The 14,063-nt window shown below is 47.5% G+C and overlaps 1 protein-coding gene across 2 annotated transcripts in view; it reads left to right on the forward strand.

Annotated features, from left to right (window-relative positions):
• The window catches only part of LOC127580485 (protein FAM107B-like), a 90,002-nt gene that overhangs the window by 371 nt on the left and 75,568 nt on the right, over window positions 1-14,063 (forward strand). The window contains exon 1 of one of the 2 annotated variants that reach the window (XM_052034030.1): window positions 737-759. The exons of the other annotated variant lie outside the window; for it this stretch is intronic. The gene's annotated coding sequence lies outside the window, so the exon portion shown is untranslated. Of the gene's footprint in view, window positions 1-736; window positions 760-14,063 lie in introns of those variants that run through there. 2 annotated transcript variants of the gene reach the window in all.

Below are 14,063 nucleotides of genomic sequence, written 5' to 3' on the forward strand. Positions count from 1 at the left end.
CTTCTCTCCCTCCTCTCCCTCCTTCTCTCTCCCTCCCTCCCTCCCTCCCTCCCCCTCCCTCCCTCCCTCCCTCCTTCCCTCCCTCCCTCCTTCCCTCCCTCCCTCCTTCCCTCCCTCCCTCCTTCCCTCCCTCCTTCCCTCCCTCCCTCCTTCCCTCCTTCTCCTGGCTCTTGTCTCCCTCCTCCTGTCTGTCTGCGTTGATATTTGATCGTTTAAGCGGACAGCTCGGAATATAAAATGCCCCTGAGAGAGGCAGTTGTGAGCAGCCTGTGTGTGAGACAGAAATGGTGTGTGTGTGTGAGACAGACAGACAGAGAGAGAGGGGGGGGGGGGGGTTCCTGACAAAACCATATGGCAGCCTGGTGTCACAGTGACAGGTTCAGACAGTGTGCTTTGGTTATTGTTACCGAATCCTTTCCCCTCTCGAACTGCCCCATTTCTCGGAGACGTGTGCCTCCGCTGAAACAATGTGGTGCCTTTGTACAATGCCCGTGCAACAGACCGCAGGCAGATTGCAAAGCTGCTTTGCACTCTCCTTGTTCTGCATTTGGAAATGTGATTCAGCAGCTTAATCGAAGAAATGATCATTTCAATGTGTATTCCAGATTTTCTTTATCCCCCCTCCCTCCCTCCCTCCCGAGCAGGGTGGATGAGGGAAGTCACAAAAGGTTCTCGGCGTTATGTTGGGTGAGGTCTGCTGACCACGGATGTGTCTGAGCACACTGGGGCTCTGGTGTCGAGTGGTGGGACTGCCCTACAGTAAGTGTCGCCCTGCTACACCAGGTCCTCTCTGTGTTTTGCCATGGGAATTGTCTGTCTCAGGTTTTTTGTTTGCTGTAGGAATTGTCTAAGGTGAGAGGGTGAAAGTTTTTTTTTAAAGGAGATGTGCGGGGCAAGTTTTATTTTTACACAGAGTGGTGGGTGTCTGGAACGGGCTGCCAGGGGTTGAGGCAGACACAATAAGTGGAGTTAGAGGAATTTAGGTAGGCAGGGAATGGAGGGATGTGAATCATGTGCAGACACGTGGGATCAATTTAATTTGGCATCTTGGTCAGCACAGGCATTGTGGGCCAAAGGGCCTGTACTTGTACCATTCTCCATTCTACAGTTCTAATTGCTTTGGTGAAAAGTTCTATGTCCTGGGGCTCTACTGGAGTTGGGATGTTAAGTAAACAGGGCTTGGGGTGGTGTGGAGTTGGTAGTATACACGAGGGTGTACAGTATATCTATGGACTATGCATTGCAAATGACCTGCCATAGACGCTGAGAATGCAAAACCGCAGACTGCTCAAAGCAATGGGATTTCCCCAAGTTTAATTCTGGTTGGACTTTTCTGTGACTGATGTAGGGGTTTGAGAGGGGAGAAAGATGAGCAGGGACTTGTTGATGTCATGGGAATTCTGAATGTGGTGAGGTTGGCAAAATGTGCCACAAGGTAGTGGTGTGGTGCTCTGCACTGTGTGTGCGCGGGCACTGTTGGTGTTACTGCCTGATGGTGAAGTTGCTCCCAGTCTGGGTTGACCCAGCACCAATGAAGGACCGGTGAGCTAAGATGGAGTGTGACTCAGAGGGAGTCTGCAGGTGGTAGTGTTCAAGGCTTGGGAAGTGCTGTCAGAGTAGCCTGGGCGAGTAACGGGACATTGAATAAATGGTCATTCTTCAGGGAGGGGAGAGTATGGTGAATATCTGATTGTGCATTGGGTCGAGAGTTCCAGTGAATTCTAGAAAAATCTCACTGGCTATGGCCCCTGTTAAAACATTATATATTGGCCCTTGTGCCACGTGGTTTGCTATTGAGTCATGCAAGCTGGGAAGGTCCCCAGAGTAATTGCTCCATATTTGGTGAGGTTTCACTTGCCTGTAATCATCATAGTCATCTGTCATAACTTGGCTGCAAACCCCTCCAATGCCCCATCAGGGAAATGTTCAGTGGTGCCTCTGTCATCTCCAGCTCCTGATGTTCCATTCTGTTTCCCAACACTGCCCCTTGCCATTCCACAGGGAGCCCTCCTGCCTCCCACTGTTTTGTTTTAGCCCCAGTCTGGTGGGGGATTAGACCCCTAGGGTGACACATTAACCAGCAGCTTTACGGTGTGACGCGAGGCTTCGGATGGAGAAGGAATGGGATTGGGAAATGGAATAATGTGCGCACAGTCTTGGCAACCGTGATGTAGTAACTCTGAAGTGGAGTTGTATGTATCTGATCAGGGGCAGCAGGGATGGGAACACCGCCACCCACAGGTTCCCCCTCCCAGGTCTCGTATCCTCCTGACTTAGAAACCTAGCACCATTCTTTCATCACGTATGCAGGTAAACCCCAGAACTCCCTCCTCAATAGCACCATGGGACCACCTTCACCAGAAGGACTGCAGCGGCTCGAGAGGGCGGCTCCTCCCGCCAACCTCCTCGAGGAGCATTTAGGGATGGGCGATAAATTTTGGCTTGGTCTTATAAATTCAATACATTTCCAAAAAATGCTGCTTTTCATGGGAGATGTTGGCTTGCATGTGTGTGCAAAGTGTTGGTGGTAAATGTGTTCAGTTGGAGACATTGCTCTGGCTTTAAGGAAATGTGATCAATATCTTCCCAAGTGACCTTGATCAGCTGCAGAGACTGATGATAGTTTTATTTTCTCAGCAAGTTCAAGTGGTGAAATTGCTTGGTGGTCATGGCTTGATGTATGTCTTCAATTTAGTCCCATTTGTGAAATTCCATGAGTGAAGTGGGACCCTTCAGAATTCCCCAGGTGATTAACTCCTTAAGGCTGCTGGTTGGTCCACCTTGGTTTTCATTACAACCACTCCGCATCTTGTCCTCAGTGAATTCTCGCACACAATCATTGTCCACAGGGAGTCATTGGATCTCAATCAAGAGGTGGCTGAGTTTTCCTTTAATCCCTGATTTTTTTTTGGTCCTACACAGATGTCATTAAACATGGTAAAAATCAAAAATAATTTCTTTTCATTTTCTCTTGGGATTGGATGTTGCTGACAAGGCCACCATTTATGGCCCATCTTCCACTGCCCTTGAGAACATGGTGCCTTGAAGGACTGCGGTCCTTCTGGTGATGTCAGGGAGGGAGTTCCAGGATTTGGACTCAGTGACACTGTAGGAACTGTGATACATTTCCAAGGGAGGACTGCCTGTGACTTGGAAGGTAACCTGCAGGGGTGGTCTTCCCATGTACGTTGCCCTGGTCTTTCATTTGTGGTAGAGGCCATGGGTGTGGAGGTGTGTGCTCTTGAATAGCCACTGTACATCACTAGTGGAGGAATAAATGCTTGGGGTGATTGATCCCACTAACCAATTGGCATGCTTTGTCCTTGATAGTTTGTGCTTCCTGAGGCTTATTGGAGCTGGCCTCATCAAACTGTGCGCTTTGACCAAATGTAACCAGGGTGAGGCCATTTTGATAATTTGGCTATGATGTCAGCACTTGTGAATCACTGAGTCTTTCCCGTGTTTTCAAACTGTTGACTACATCGTGGCTTGCATTAGGCTGGATGTTTAAAATTAAATTTGGTTAAGGATGCTTTATGATGTGGTAAGCTAGCCCCACTTTGGCTGACTCCACCCCTACCTCTCCTAACTCTTTTATGGTGTTAGTCTGACTGTTCAGCTCCCTCGTTCAACTGCCAGTGAACTTGGCATTTGGAACTTGTGCTTTGCACGTCCTACCTCACACCGGCCCATTCACCCTGTGCTCGGTAACCCACCCCAACCTCCAGTTAATCGGCACCTTTTCAAAATTCTCATCCTTCTCAAATGCGACCGCTACTCCCTACCTCTGTACTTGCTCCGTCCCCACCGCTCTCCCAATTCTATGCTATTGACCAACTCCAGTTCTTGCCACTCCCACACTGCTTGGGTTCCGAGCTCAGGAATTCACTCAAATCTCTCTATTTGCCACTTAGCCAAGCTTTTGGTCAATCATTCTGTGTAGCTTTGAGTTTATTTTGTTTGATAATATTCCTGTGAAAACCCTTGGGATGTTCAGCTATGTCAAAACTTCTACTGAAACACAAGCTGTTGGTCTTAAACTGTGGACTTGTTATAAACACACAGACACGGGAAGTATTAAGGTGTGTGTTTGTGAAAGAGATTTAAAACATAGCACAGTACAGCACAGGAACAGGCCCTTCGGCCCACAATGTTGTGCCAAGCTAATTAAGCTAGTAATTAAACACCTAACTGAACTAATTCCTTCTGCCCACACAATGTCCACATCCCTCCATTCTCTGCACATCCATGTGCCTATCTAAGAGCCTTTTAAATGCCTCTATTGTATCTGCCTCCACCACCACCCCTGGCAGCACATTCTGGGCACCCACTGCCCTGTGCATTAATCTTGCCCCACACATCTCCTTTGAACTTTCCCTCCTCACCTTAAATGTATGCCCTCTAGTATTAGACATTTTGACCCTGGGGAAAAAGATCCCGGCTGTCTACTCTATCTGTGTCTCTCATAATCTTATAAACTTCTATCAGGTCTCCCCTCAGCCTCCACCGCTCCAGAGAAAACAACCCAAGTTTGTCCAACCTCTCCTTGTAGCACATGCCCTCTAATCCAGGCAGCATCCTGGTGAACCTCTTCTGCACCCTCTCCAAAGCCTCCACATCCTTCCTGAAATGGGGCGACCAGAACTGAATGCAATATTCCGGGTGCTGCCTAACCAGAGTTTTATAAAGCTGCAAATAACTTCCTAACTCTTGAACTCAGTGGCTCGACCAATAAAGGCAAGCATGCCATATGCCTTCTTTACCATCCTATCAACCTGTGCAGCCACTTTCAGGGAGCTATGGACTTGGACCCCAAGATCCCTCTGTACATCAACGCTGTTAAGGGTCCTGTCATTAACTTGTGTACTGTCCCTTGATATTTGTGCTTCATTTGCCAAACCTTGATTCTGGCTGAAGGGGCCAAAATGAGTCAATAATTCTTGGTACCAGCAGACGGGATACGCAAGGTGTAAGATGCAGCGTAAGGAAGAGTGTGGGGAGACGTGGGAGGGGGCTTTAATTCATTGGTTGGCCACTTCCAATCCCATTGGTGCACCAGTGCAGAAGCCCAAAGCTCTTGTTTGAGCTGCCAAGGAGACTCCTCACATCAGTGTTTAAAAGCAAAAGGAGGGTGTGTCAGGTAGTACAGAGTGAACAAGTCATGGCAATGCCCCAGGTCCCTGAAGGACGTGTAGAGGGCTTACGGGGCTTTGTGTAAGGCCGTAGATTTGTATAGGCAACAGCAGGGTGAGCAAGCAGAGATTCCTATTGCTGTTTTCTCTGAGAAATGTCTCAAGGTGTTTCATTTTAAAAGAAAACTCTTATCTTCTTGTAGCTTTCTGCCACTGTTTTGTTGCAAGCAGCTTATTCTCACAATAACAGCAACAGGTGAAGCTTTGCAGTTTCAAATTCCCAGCTGTGGTAGTTCCAAGTTAATTATGCACTCTGTGTCTGCAAAGTGCTCTAATTGTTAGGTAGGACGCTGGTGTGTTCAATCCAAAGACGACCTGAAACTTTAATGGGGAATGTTATCTCAGTGCTGTGTCCTGGGCGGAAGGCGAGAGAACCTCAGCCACACCCACACCGCTGATCCAAGCCCAGTTCTACTCTCAGCTGAACTGGGATCTGTTTTATCTCTTCAGTCGTCTCAGTAAACCCACTCATTCAGCCAAACGTCACTTTGATTCAGAGACCTGAAGCTAACGTTCTCTTTCGTAGGGCAGGGCTAATGCTATTTAACAACAACGGTCATTTATTTAGCGCCTTTCAGAATGCTTGGCAGCAGTTCATGGCCAGAGGAGAAGTGTGGTTGTAGTAGGGATCATAGCTGCCTGTCTCTACACAGCAAGATCCCACAACAACAATGTTTTAGTGATGTCGATTGAGGGAGTAAACATTGGTCCCAGGATATCGGAGAATACGCTCTTGTTCTTCAAAACAGTGTCCCTTTATTAATCTGTAAATTTGTTGGGTAATCCCAGGATTGATTTGCAGGAAGGTTGGAGAAATGTTTTGATCAAGATTTTCCAGCAGCGTGCTATGAAGCCAGGCTGTGCGCACACTGCGGCCCTGGTTAGATTTACACGTGTGCCTGATCATTCTGCAATCTGGTCACGTTAACACGACAACAACTGCTGACGTTACTGGAGCTGTTAGATGTCAGTGATCCTTTTACAAGTCCTGGTCATCTCACATAGCAATCTTCCCCATCTTGTCTTTGGTTTATTATTGTTGCATGTACTGCGAGACAGTGAAAAGCTTTTGTCTGCGTGCCAGCCAGACAGATCACTTCATCCATAAGTACACTGAAGTAGTACACAGGGAAAAAGAACAGAATGCAAAATATAGTGTTACAGTTAGAGGGAGGGAGGGTGCAGTGCAGGCAGACAAATAAAGTGTGTGGGCTAGGAGGAGGTTGGTGATACTTGTGCCTAGTAATTGGACACAATTACCCCATGTTCTTGTGTAAATTGGACGGAATTACCCCATTTTCTTGAGTGTAAATTCCGTATAAAGTTTATTCTCTGTCAATTTTCAACTGACGTCATTCCCGTCAGGAAATTGGACCCCCGGCTTCACCCAAGCACGAGTGTCATTCCCCTACTGCATGCCCACCTTATGATATCATCACGTACTGCTCCCCCATTAATTACTTTACAGACTTTGGATCAAAAGGTTGCCATTTAAGACCTTCTTTGTAACCCCATAGTTCAACAAAGGATGCAGCCCACTGAAACGAGTGAATCTTGTGTGGTTTAAGATATTCGTACCAAGCTATTGATTTTCGATGTATTAATGATGCTGTTGCCGGCAATCTGTGTACCTCTGTACAGAAACTGAAATGCGCAAGGTTGTCTCAGCCAGACCAGCTCGGTATTCTACTGTTCTAAAGCACACTAACCCCACACTTCCCTCCCGTAGTTCAGCGTGAGTGCAGACCCACTGTATAGGGTTCCATTGGTGGTGATGGTGGCCAACACAATAAAAGTCCTTGGCCTTGGATTGGCTGTGATCAGGTAGGGTTGTCATTTACAATCTGGGAAGATCACTAATGAATGCCCATCCAATAACTTAACCACATGGCTTCTGTACCCACTTGCCTCTGGTCCATAATAGCAGAAGGTACAGGAGCAGGAGTAGGCCATTCATTCCCTCGAACCTGTTCCAACATTCAGTAAGATCATGGTTGATCTTGTCTTGTCTTTCCCCATAAACCTCAACTCCCCCACAGGACAAAACTCTGCCCATCTCATCCTTGAATAAATTCAATGACTCTGCCTCCACGGCTCTCTGGGTTTCAGGCACCCGCCACCCTTTGTGTGTGTGTGTGTGTGTGTGTGTGTGTGTGTGTGTGTGTATACAAACAAAAATATATATATATTAAACAAAAATGTACCCTGCACTTCTTTAAACTTTCCCACCTCTTGCCCTCTAGTATTTGACATTTCTACCATGGGGGAAAAAGACTGACTGTCTACCCTCTCATAATTTTATAAACTTTTATCAGGTTTCCCCTCAGCCTCTGCCGCTCCGGAGAAAACAACCTAAGTTTGTCCAACCTCTCCTTATAGCTCATGCCCTCTAATCCAGGCAGCATCCTGGTGAACCTCTTCTGCATCCTCTCCACATCCTTCCTGTGACAGGGTGACCAGAACTGCACACAATAATCCAAGTGCGGTCTGACTAAAGTTTTATACAGCTGCAACATGACTTCCTGACCCTTGTACTCAGTGCCCTGACCGATGAAGGCAGGTGTGTCATACTCTGCCTTTACCACCCATCTACTTGAGTTGCTACTTTCAGGGAGCTATGGACTTGGAAGTGATTCCTAATTGCAAAGACGGATGTAAGGTGGCAGGAAATTGTCTGTGGGCTTCAGCAGTGACACCTACTTCCAGGCAGTGTCCTTGCTTCTGCTCACTTTAAGTAAATGCAACATCGGCTAGTTCTGCAACACTGTGAGCAGAAACCCTCCGGAATGGCGCCTGTATCTCGTTACTGTGGCCAGACCCGATCTTGGGCCAGATTATTTAGGGCACCCTTGGAGTACAGATTAACAAACCGTGAATTAGGTCCTTTTTGGGGGCTCATTTTGCATTTACAGATGAATATCTGCCTCGGTATCCCTTTAAACTTCAAATTCATTTAATTCAGTTAGTGATGGGATATAGAGTGGTGATTGAGTGCAACACAAGCAAATGTTGATAACATGGACTCATCTTTGTTACAGTAGATGAAAGGTGGTTCTACAGAAGTGGAAGGTTAACCACTGTGCTCCTTCATCAGGTAGAGGTGGAATTACTGAGCTTATAGTTGGAGTTCTAGAACATTGATCCGGCGACATGAGTTCAAATCCCACCCTGGCAACTGGGAAATTTTAAATATAAATAATTAAGTAAATCCAGAGTGTTTAAAACAAAAAATAACATCGGTAATGGTGACCACAAAGTGGCTGGACCACCGTTCAAAATTATCCCAGTTCACTGGTACCACCAGCAAAGGAAATCTACTGTCCTTACCTGGTCTGGCCTACACTTGATTCCACACCCACCAATGAGATTGACTCTTAACTATCATCTAAAGCTAGCCAGCAGGAACGTGCCCCCCCTACCCCCCCCGCCCCCCCCGCCCCCCAGCTCCTGCCCAGTTTGGGGATAATGAGGGATGGGCACTAAATGCTGGCCCTGGAAGCAACCTGCCACTTCCTCCCAATGAGTGAAACAAATATCATTGGGGAATTCATCTGTTATGAAGTTTAAGATGTGCTGGTAGTTCCCCAGGTTTTAATCATGCTTTGTATTCAGTTGAGTCTGTACTAATGTCACAAGCTGTTTCCCCTTTAGTGTTACTGTTGCCCGGGAGACTGGTTTGTCAGCCATTTTGTGCTCGGAGAGGCTTTGAGAAGGCTGACCTGTGGCTCTGTGTTGTGTGATACTGGTTCAGTGAAGATTGCACCAAGGAGTTTCAGAGCAGTCATGCAGCCAGAGAATAGTGCCAGTGCAGTGCTTCACGGCGTCAGTGTGAATGCCAGGTATGAAGTTGTAACTTCCTGCTTGAATCTGCCTACCCCCAGCAATGGGTACAAATGTGCCATGGGTCAGAGTACAAGTCGGTGAAGGAGCAGATCTGAGTATAAAAGTTGGGAGGTCATGGTGCAGTTGTACAAGACGTTGGTGAGGCCGCACTTGGAGTATTGTGTTCAGTTTTGGTCCCCCTGCTATAGGAAAGAAGTCATTAAACTGAAAAGAGTGCAGAAAAGATTTACAAGGATGTTGCCAGGACTTGAGGGACTGAGTAATAGGGAGAGGTTGGACAGGCGAGGACTTTATTCCTTGGAGTGTAGGAGGCTGAGAGATGATCTTATGGAGGTGTATAAAATCATGAGGGGCATAGATAGGGTGAATGCAGTCTTTTTCCCAGGGCTGGGGAATTGAGAAATAGAGGGCATGGGTTTAAGGTGAGAGGGGAGAGATTTAATAGGAACTTGAGGGGCAACTTTTTTTTAGAGGGTGGTGCATATGTGGAACGAGCTGCCAGAGGCAGTAATTGAGGCAGGTACAATAACAACTTTCAAAAGACAGTTGGACAGGTTCAAAGGAAAGGTTTAGGGATATGGGCCAAACACAGGCAAATGGGACTGGCTTAGATGAGCATCTTGGTCGGCATGGACGAGTTGGACCGAAAGGCCTGTTTCCATGCTGTGTGACTTCATGACACTGGTCAAGGAAAAGCTGAAACATTCGCAATGAGCTGCACTGTAAAACCCCTGTCACCGTGGCACTTCTAAGGCAGAACCACTGATCTGCTTGTGCAGCCAGTTAGAAAAACCCTTGGCAGGTCCAGGAGCAGTTGCCAGGAACTTAAGATTTCTTCATTAGTCACATGTACATCGAAACACACAGTGAAACACATCTTTTGCGTGGAGTGTTCTGGGGGCAGCCCGCAAGTGTCGCCACGCTTCCGGCGCCGACATAGCATGGCCACAACTTCCTAACCTGTCCGTCTTTGGAATGTGGGAGGAAACCGGAGCACCCGGAGGAAACCCACGCAGACACGGGGAGAACGTACAAACTCCTTACAGACAGCAGCCGGAATTGAACCCGTGTCACTGGCGCTGTAAAGCGTTACGCTAACTGCTACACTTACCGTGCCTGCCTGTTGACTCAGGCTGAGAGCACCTGGGAACGGGATCCACCAGCTCAGGAGAACGAGGACTTGGAGTTAGTCTGAGGAAATGTGCCTTCCCTTTAAGGATTGTGAAACTTTCAAATTCTCTTCCCCAGCCGGCTGGAGGTGGTGCTTTGCAGCTTCCCCAGCAGTTTCGGTAGATTTAGGACGGAGATGAGGAGAAACTGCTTTTCCCCAGAGAGAGGTGAATCTGTGGAATTCTCTGCCCAGGGAAGCAGTAGAGGCTACTTCACTAAATATATATAAGACACAGATAGATTTTTGCACAGTAGGGTAATTAAGGGTTACGGGGAAAAAGCAGGGAGGTGGATCTGAGTCCACGGCCAGATCAGCCATGATCTTATTGAATGGCGGAGCAGGCTCGACGGGTCAGATGGCCTCCTCCTGCTCCTATTTCTTATGTTCTTGTGCGAGATGAGAAGTATAAACTGTTAATGATCCTGAACACTGACAGTTGGCTGGCTCTCGCCACAGCCTCGCTCCTGTCCGAGTGTGAATCTGTCTTTGGTTTCCAGTGTCACCGAGCCTTGAACTTTCAAAGGAAGGCGATTGTGATCAGGAAGACGATCAGCATCAGCGACACCCCAGCAGTTCAGAGAATCGGAAATGGTTTACAACTCAGAGGCCATTTGGCCCTCTGTATCGGTGCTTGTCAGAAAAGAGCTCCCCAGCCTAATCCCACCTTCCAGTGGTGGGTCTACAGCCCTGTAGCTCACAGTGAGTTAGAAGTAATCATTAGTAACAATGACTCACAAAACAACTAGTTTTTGATTTATTATTGTCACATGTACCGAGGTACAGTGAAAAACACAGTGCATTGAGGTAGTACACAGGAAAACAATAACAGAATGCAGAATAAAGTGTTACAGTTACAGAGAAAGTGCAGGCAGACAATAAGATGCAAGGTCGTGACGAGGTAGATTGTGAGGTCAAGGGTCCATCTTATCGTACTAGGGAACCATTCAATAGTCTTATAACAGCGGGATAGAAGCTGTCCTTGAGCCTGGTGGTACGTGCTTTCAGGCTTTTGTATCTTCTACCCGATGGGAGGGGGAGAAGAGAGAATATCCTGGGTGGGGGGGGCGTTTGATTATTTTGGCTGCTTTCCCAAGGCAGCGAGAGGTATTGACAGAGTCCATGGAGGGGAGGCTGGTTTCTGTGATGTACTGAGCTGTGTCCACAACTCCCTGCAGTTTTTTGCAGACATGGCCAGAGCAGTTGCCGTACCAAGCCACGATGCATCCAGATAGGATGCTTTCCTATGGAGCATTGATAAAAATTGGTGAGTGTCAAAGGGGACGTGCCAAATTTCTTTAGCCTCCTGAGGAAATAGAGGTGCTGGTGAGCTTTCTTGGCCATGGCATCTGTGGTTGGACCAGGACAGGATATTGGTGATGTTTGTACCTAGGTACTTGAAGCTCTCAACCCTGTCCACCTCAGCACTGTTGAAAGGGCTGAGCAAGCCACTGAATTCAGGGCAGTGAGGGATGGTCAATAAATGCAGGCTTGGCAATCGATGCCCAGATCCCCAACAAACAAACAAATAACAGGAAGGGACACAACTGTTTACATGCGATCAGGTTCCCGGCTGTACCAACAGCTCGGGTAGAATGTTACGGATTCCCCCTCAACCTTCCAGCAGTTACTTTAAACCCCTGCTCCCTGGTTTCTGACCCCCAACACCAACACCAATTCCACTCTGCCCCCCCCCTCCCCAACACCACTTACTTTATCTGTACCCCTCAGAATTTTGTATAGCTAAAAATATAAATTTGTGTCATGTAACTATATAAAATCATGAGGGGCATAGACAGGGTGAATGCACTCAGTCTTTTTCCCAGGGTTGGGGAATCAAGAACCAGAGGGCACAGGTTTAAGGTGAGAGGGGAAAGATTTAATAGGAACCTGAGGAGCAAGAGAGTGGTCAGTATATGGAACGAGCTGCCTGAGCAAGTGGTTGAGGCAGGTACATGAACAATGTTTATAAGGCACTTGGTCAGGACACATGGATAGGAAAGGTTTAGAGGGATATGGGACGAGGTTCGATGGGTATCTTGGTCAGCTTGGACTGGTTGGGTCTGTTTCCATGCTGTATGACTCTACCTACGATGTCTCCCCTCAGCGTCCTCTGTTCCAAAAGAAATGAAATGCTTGGAGGAATATGGGCCAAATGCTTGGAGGAATATGGGCCAAATGCAGACCAGCTCAGGAAGACCCCTGGGTTGGCATGGACAAATTGGGCCGAAGGGCCTGTTTCCATGCTGTATAACAATAACCAGAGCCTGCCCAACCTTTCCTCATGGCTGCCTGCAGTTTTCCAGTCCTGGCAGCGTCCTCAAATCCCACCTGCAACCCCTCCAGTGCAATCGCACCTCTCCTGTACTTTGACCAGAGCTGAACACAGTGATAACAGGGCTTGATAGGGTGGACATGAGGTCGATATTTCCCTGAGACCAGATCTCTAGAATGATCTCACCACAAGGAGGTGTCCTCCCAGTACAGAGAAGGTCTTGAATCTTTGGAATCCTCCAGTCAAGATGTCACTGAGAGATCAGATATTAAGGAAGTCGAGGCATATGGGCTTAGTGCAGGAAAGTGGTGCTGAGGTGGAGGAGATCAGCCATGATCACATTGAATGACAGAGTAGATACAAGGGGCTGAATTCCCCACTGCTATTTCTCATGTTCCAAGCTCTGTGTTGTATACAGTTCCAACATAACCTCCCTCTTCTAATTCTCTTTTCCTCGGCTAATAAAACCAATCCCCCCCATGTGTCTTGTTAACCACTTTATTAACCTGCCCTGCTCCCTTTAAGAACCTGCAGACTGAGGTCCCTCTGTTCCTCCACATTTCTCACTACCCTGCCACTTATTCTGTATCTTGCTGCGTTACCTTGCACTCCTCTGGGTAAAATTCCAGTTACCTCTTTTCTACCCAACTGACCAGTCCGCAGGAAGGTACAAATAGTCTGAAGTGTTCTTCCCTGCTGTCATCCACACTGTCAATGTTTGCATCGTCTGCAAACTTCACTAGCGAGCCCCTGATATTCAAGTCAAAAACATTTAATACACATTACACACAGCAAGAGGCTGAGTGCAATTCAGTGTGTGGGATGTTTTACAAGACACTGAGGTAGAAATTCCTTCTCAGTCGCATGGAATAAACGGATGATTTTCTGGAAAATCTGTGGCTCATGAGGGAGATGATCAGTTCGTTGCATGTGGCTGGCCACGAATGCATTCTGGGTTAATCCATTTCCCTGCTCTCAGTTCAGTTCTGGGTCGCCTCATTATAGGAAGGATGTGGAAGCTTTAGAGAGGGTGCAGAGGAGATTTGCCAGGATGTTGCCTGGATTGGAGAGCATGTCTTATGAGGATAGGTTTGAGCGAGGTAGGGCTTTTCCCTTTGGAGAGGAGGAGGACGAGAGGTGACTTGATAGAGATGTACAAGATGATAAGAGGCATAGATCAAGTGGACAGTCAGAGACTTTTTCCCAGGGCAACAATAGCTAACATGAGGGGGCATAATTTTAAGGTGATTGGAGGAAAGTATGGGGGGGATGTCAGAGGTAAGTATTTTACACAGAGAGTGGTGGGTGCGTGAAACGCACTGCCGGCAGAGGTTGTGGGGGCAGATACATTAGGGACGTTAGAAACTCTTAGATAGACACATGAATGATAGAGAAATGGAGGGCTATGTGGGAAGGAAGGGTTAGATAGCTCTTCGAGCAGGATAAAATGTCGGTACAACATCGTGGGCCGAAGGGCCTGCACTGTGCTGTAATGTTTTATGTTCAAAGAGAGCACACAAAAATATTAGCAGCTCTAGGCCATTCAGCCCCTCAATCCTGTTCTGCCATTCAATGTGACCATGGC

The sequence above is a fragment of the Pristis pectinata genome, chromosome 19 (genome assembly GCF_009764475.1).
Source record: "Pristis pectinata isolate sPriPec2 chromosome 19, sPriPec2.1.pri, whole genome shotgun sequence".
Lineage (NCBI taxonomy): Eukaryota > Metazoa > Chordata > Chondrichthyes > Rhinopristiformes > Pristidae > Pristis > Pristis pectinata.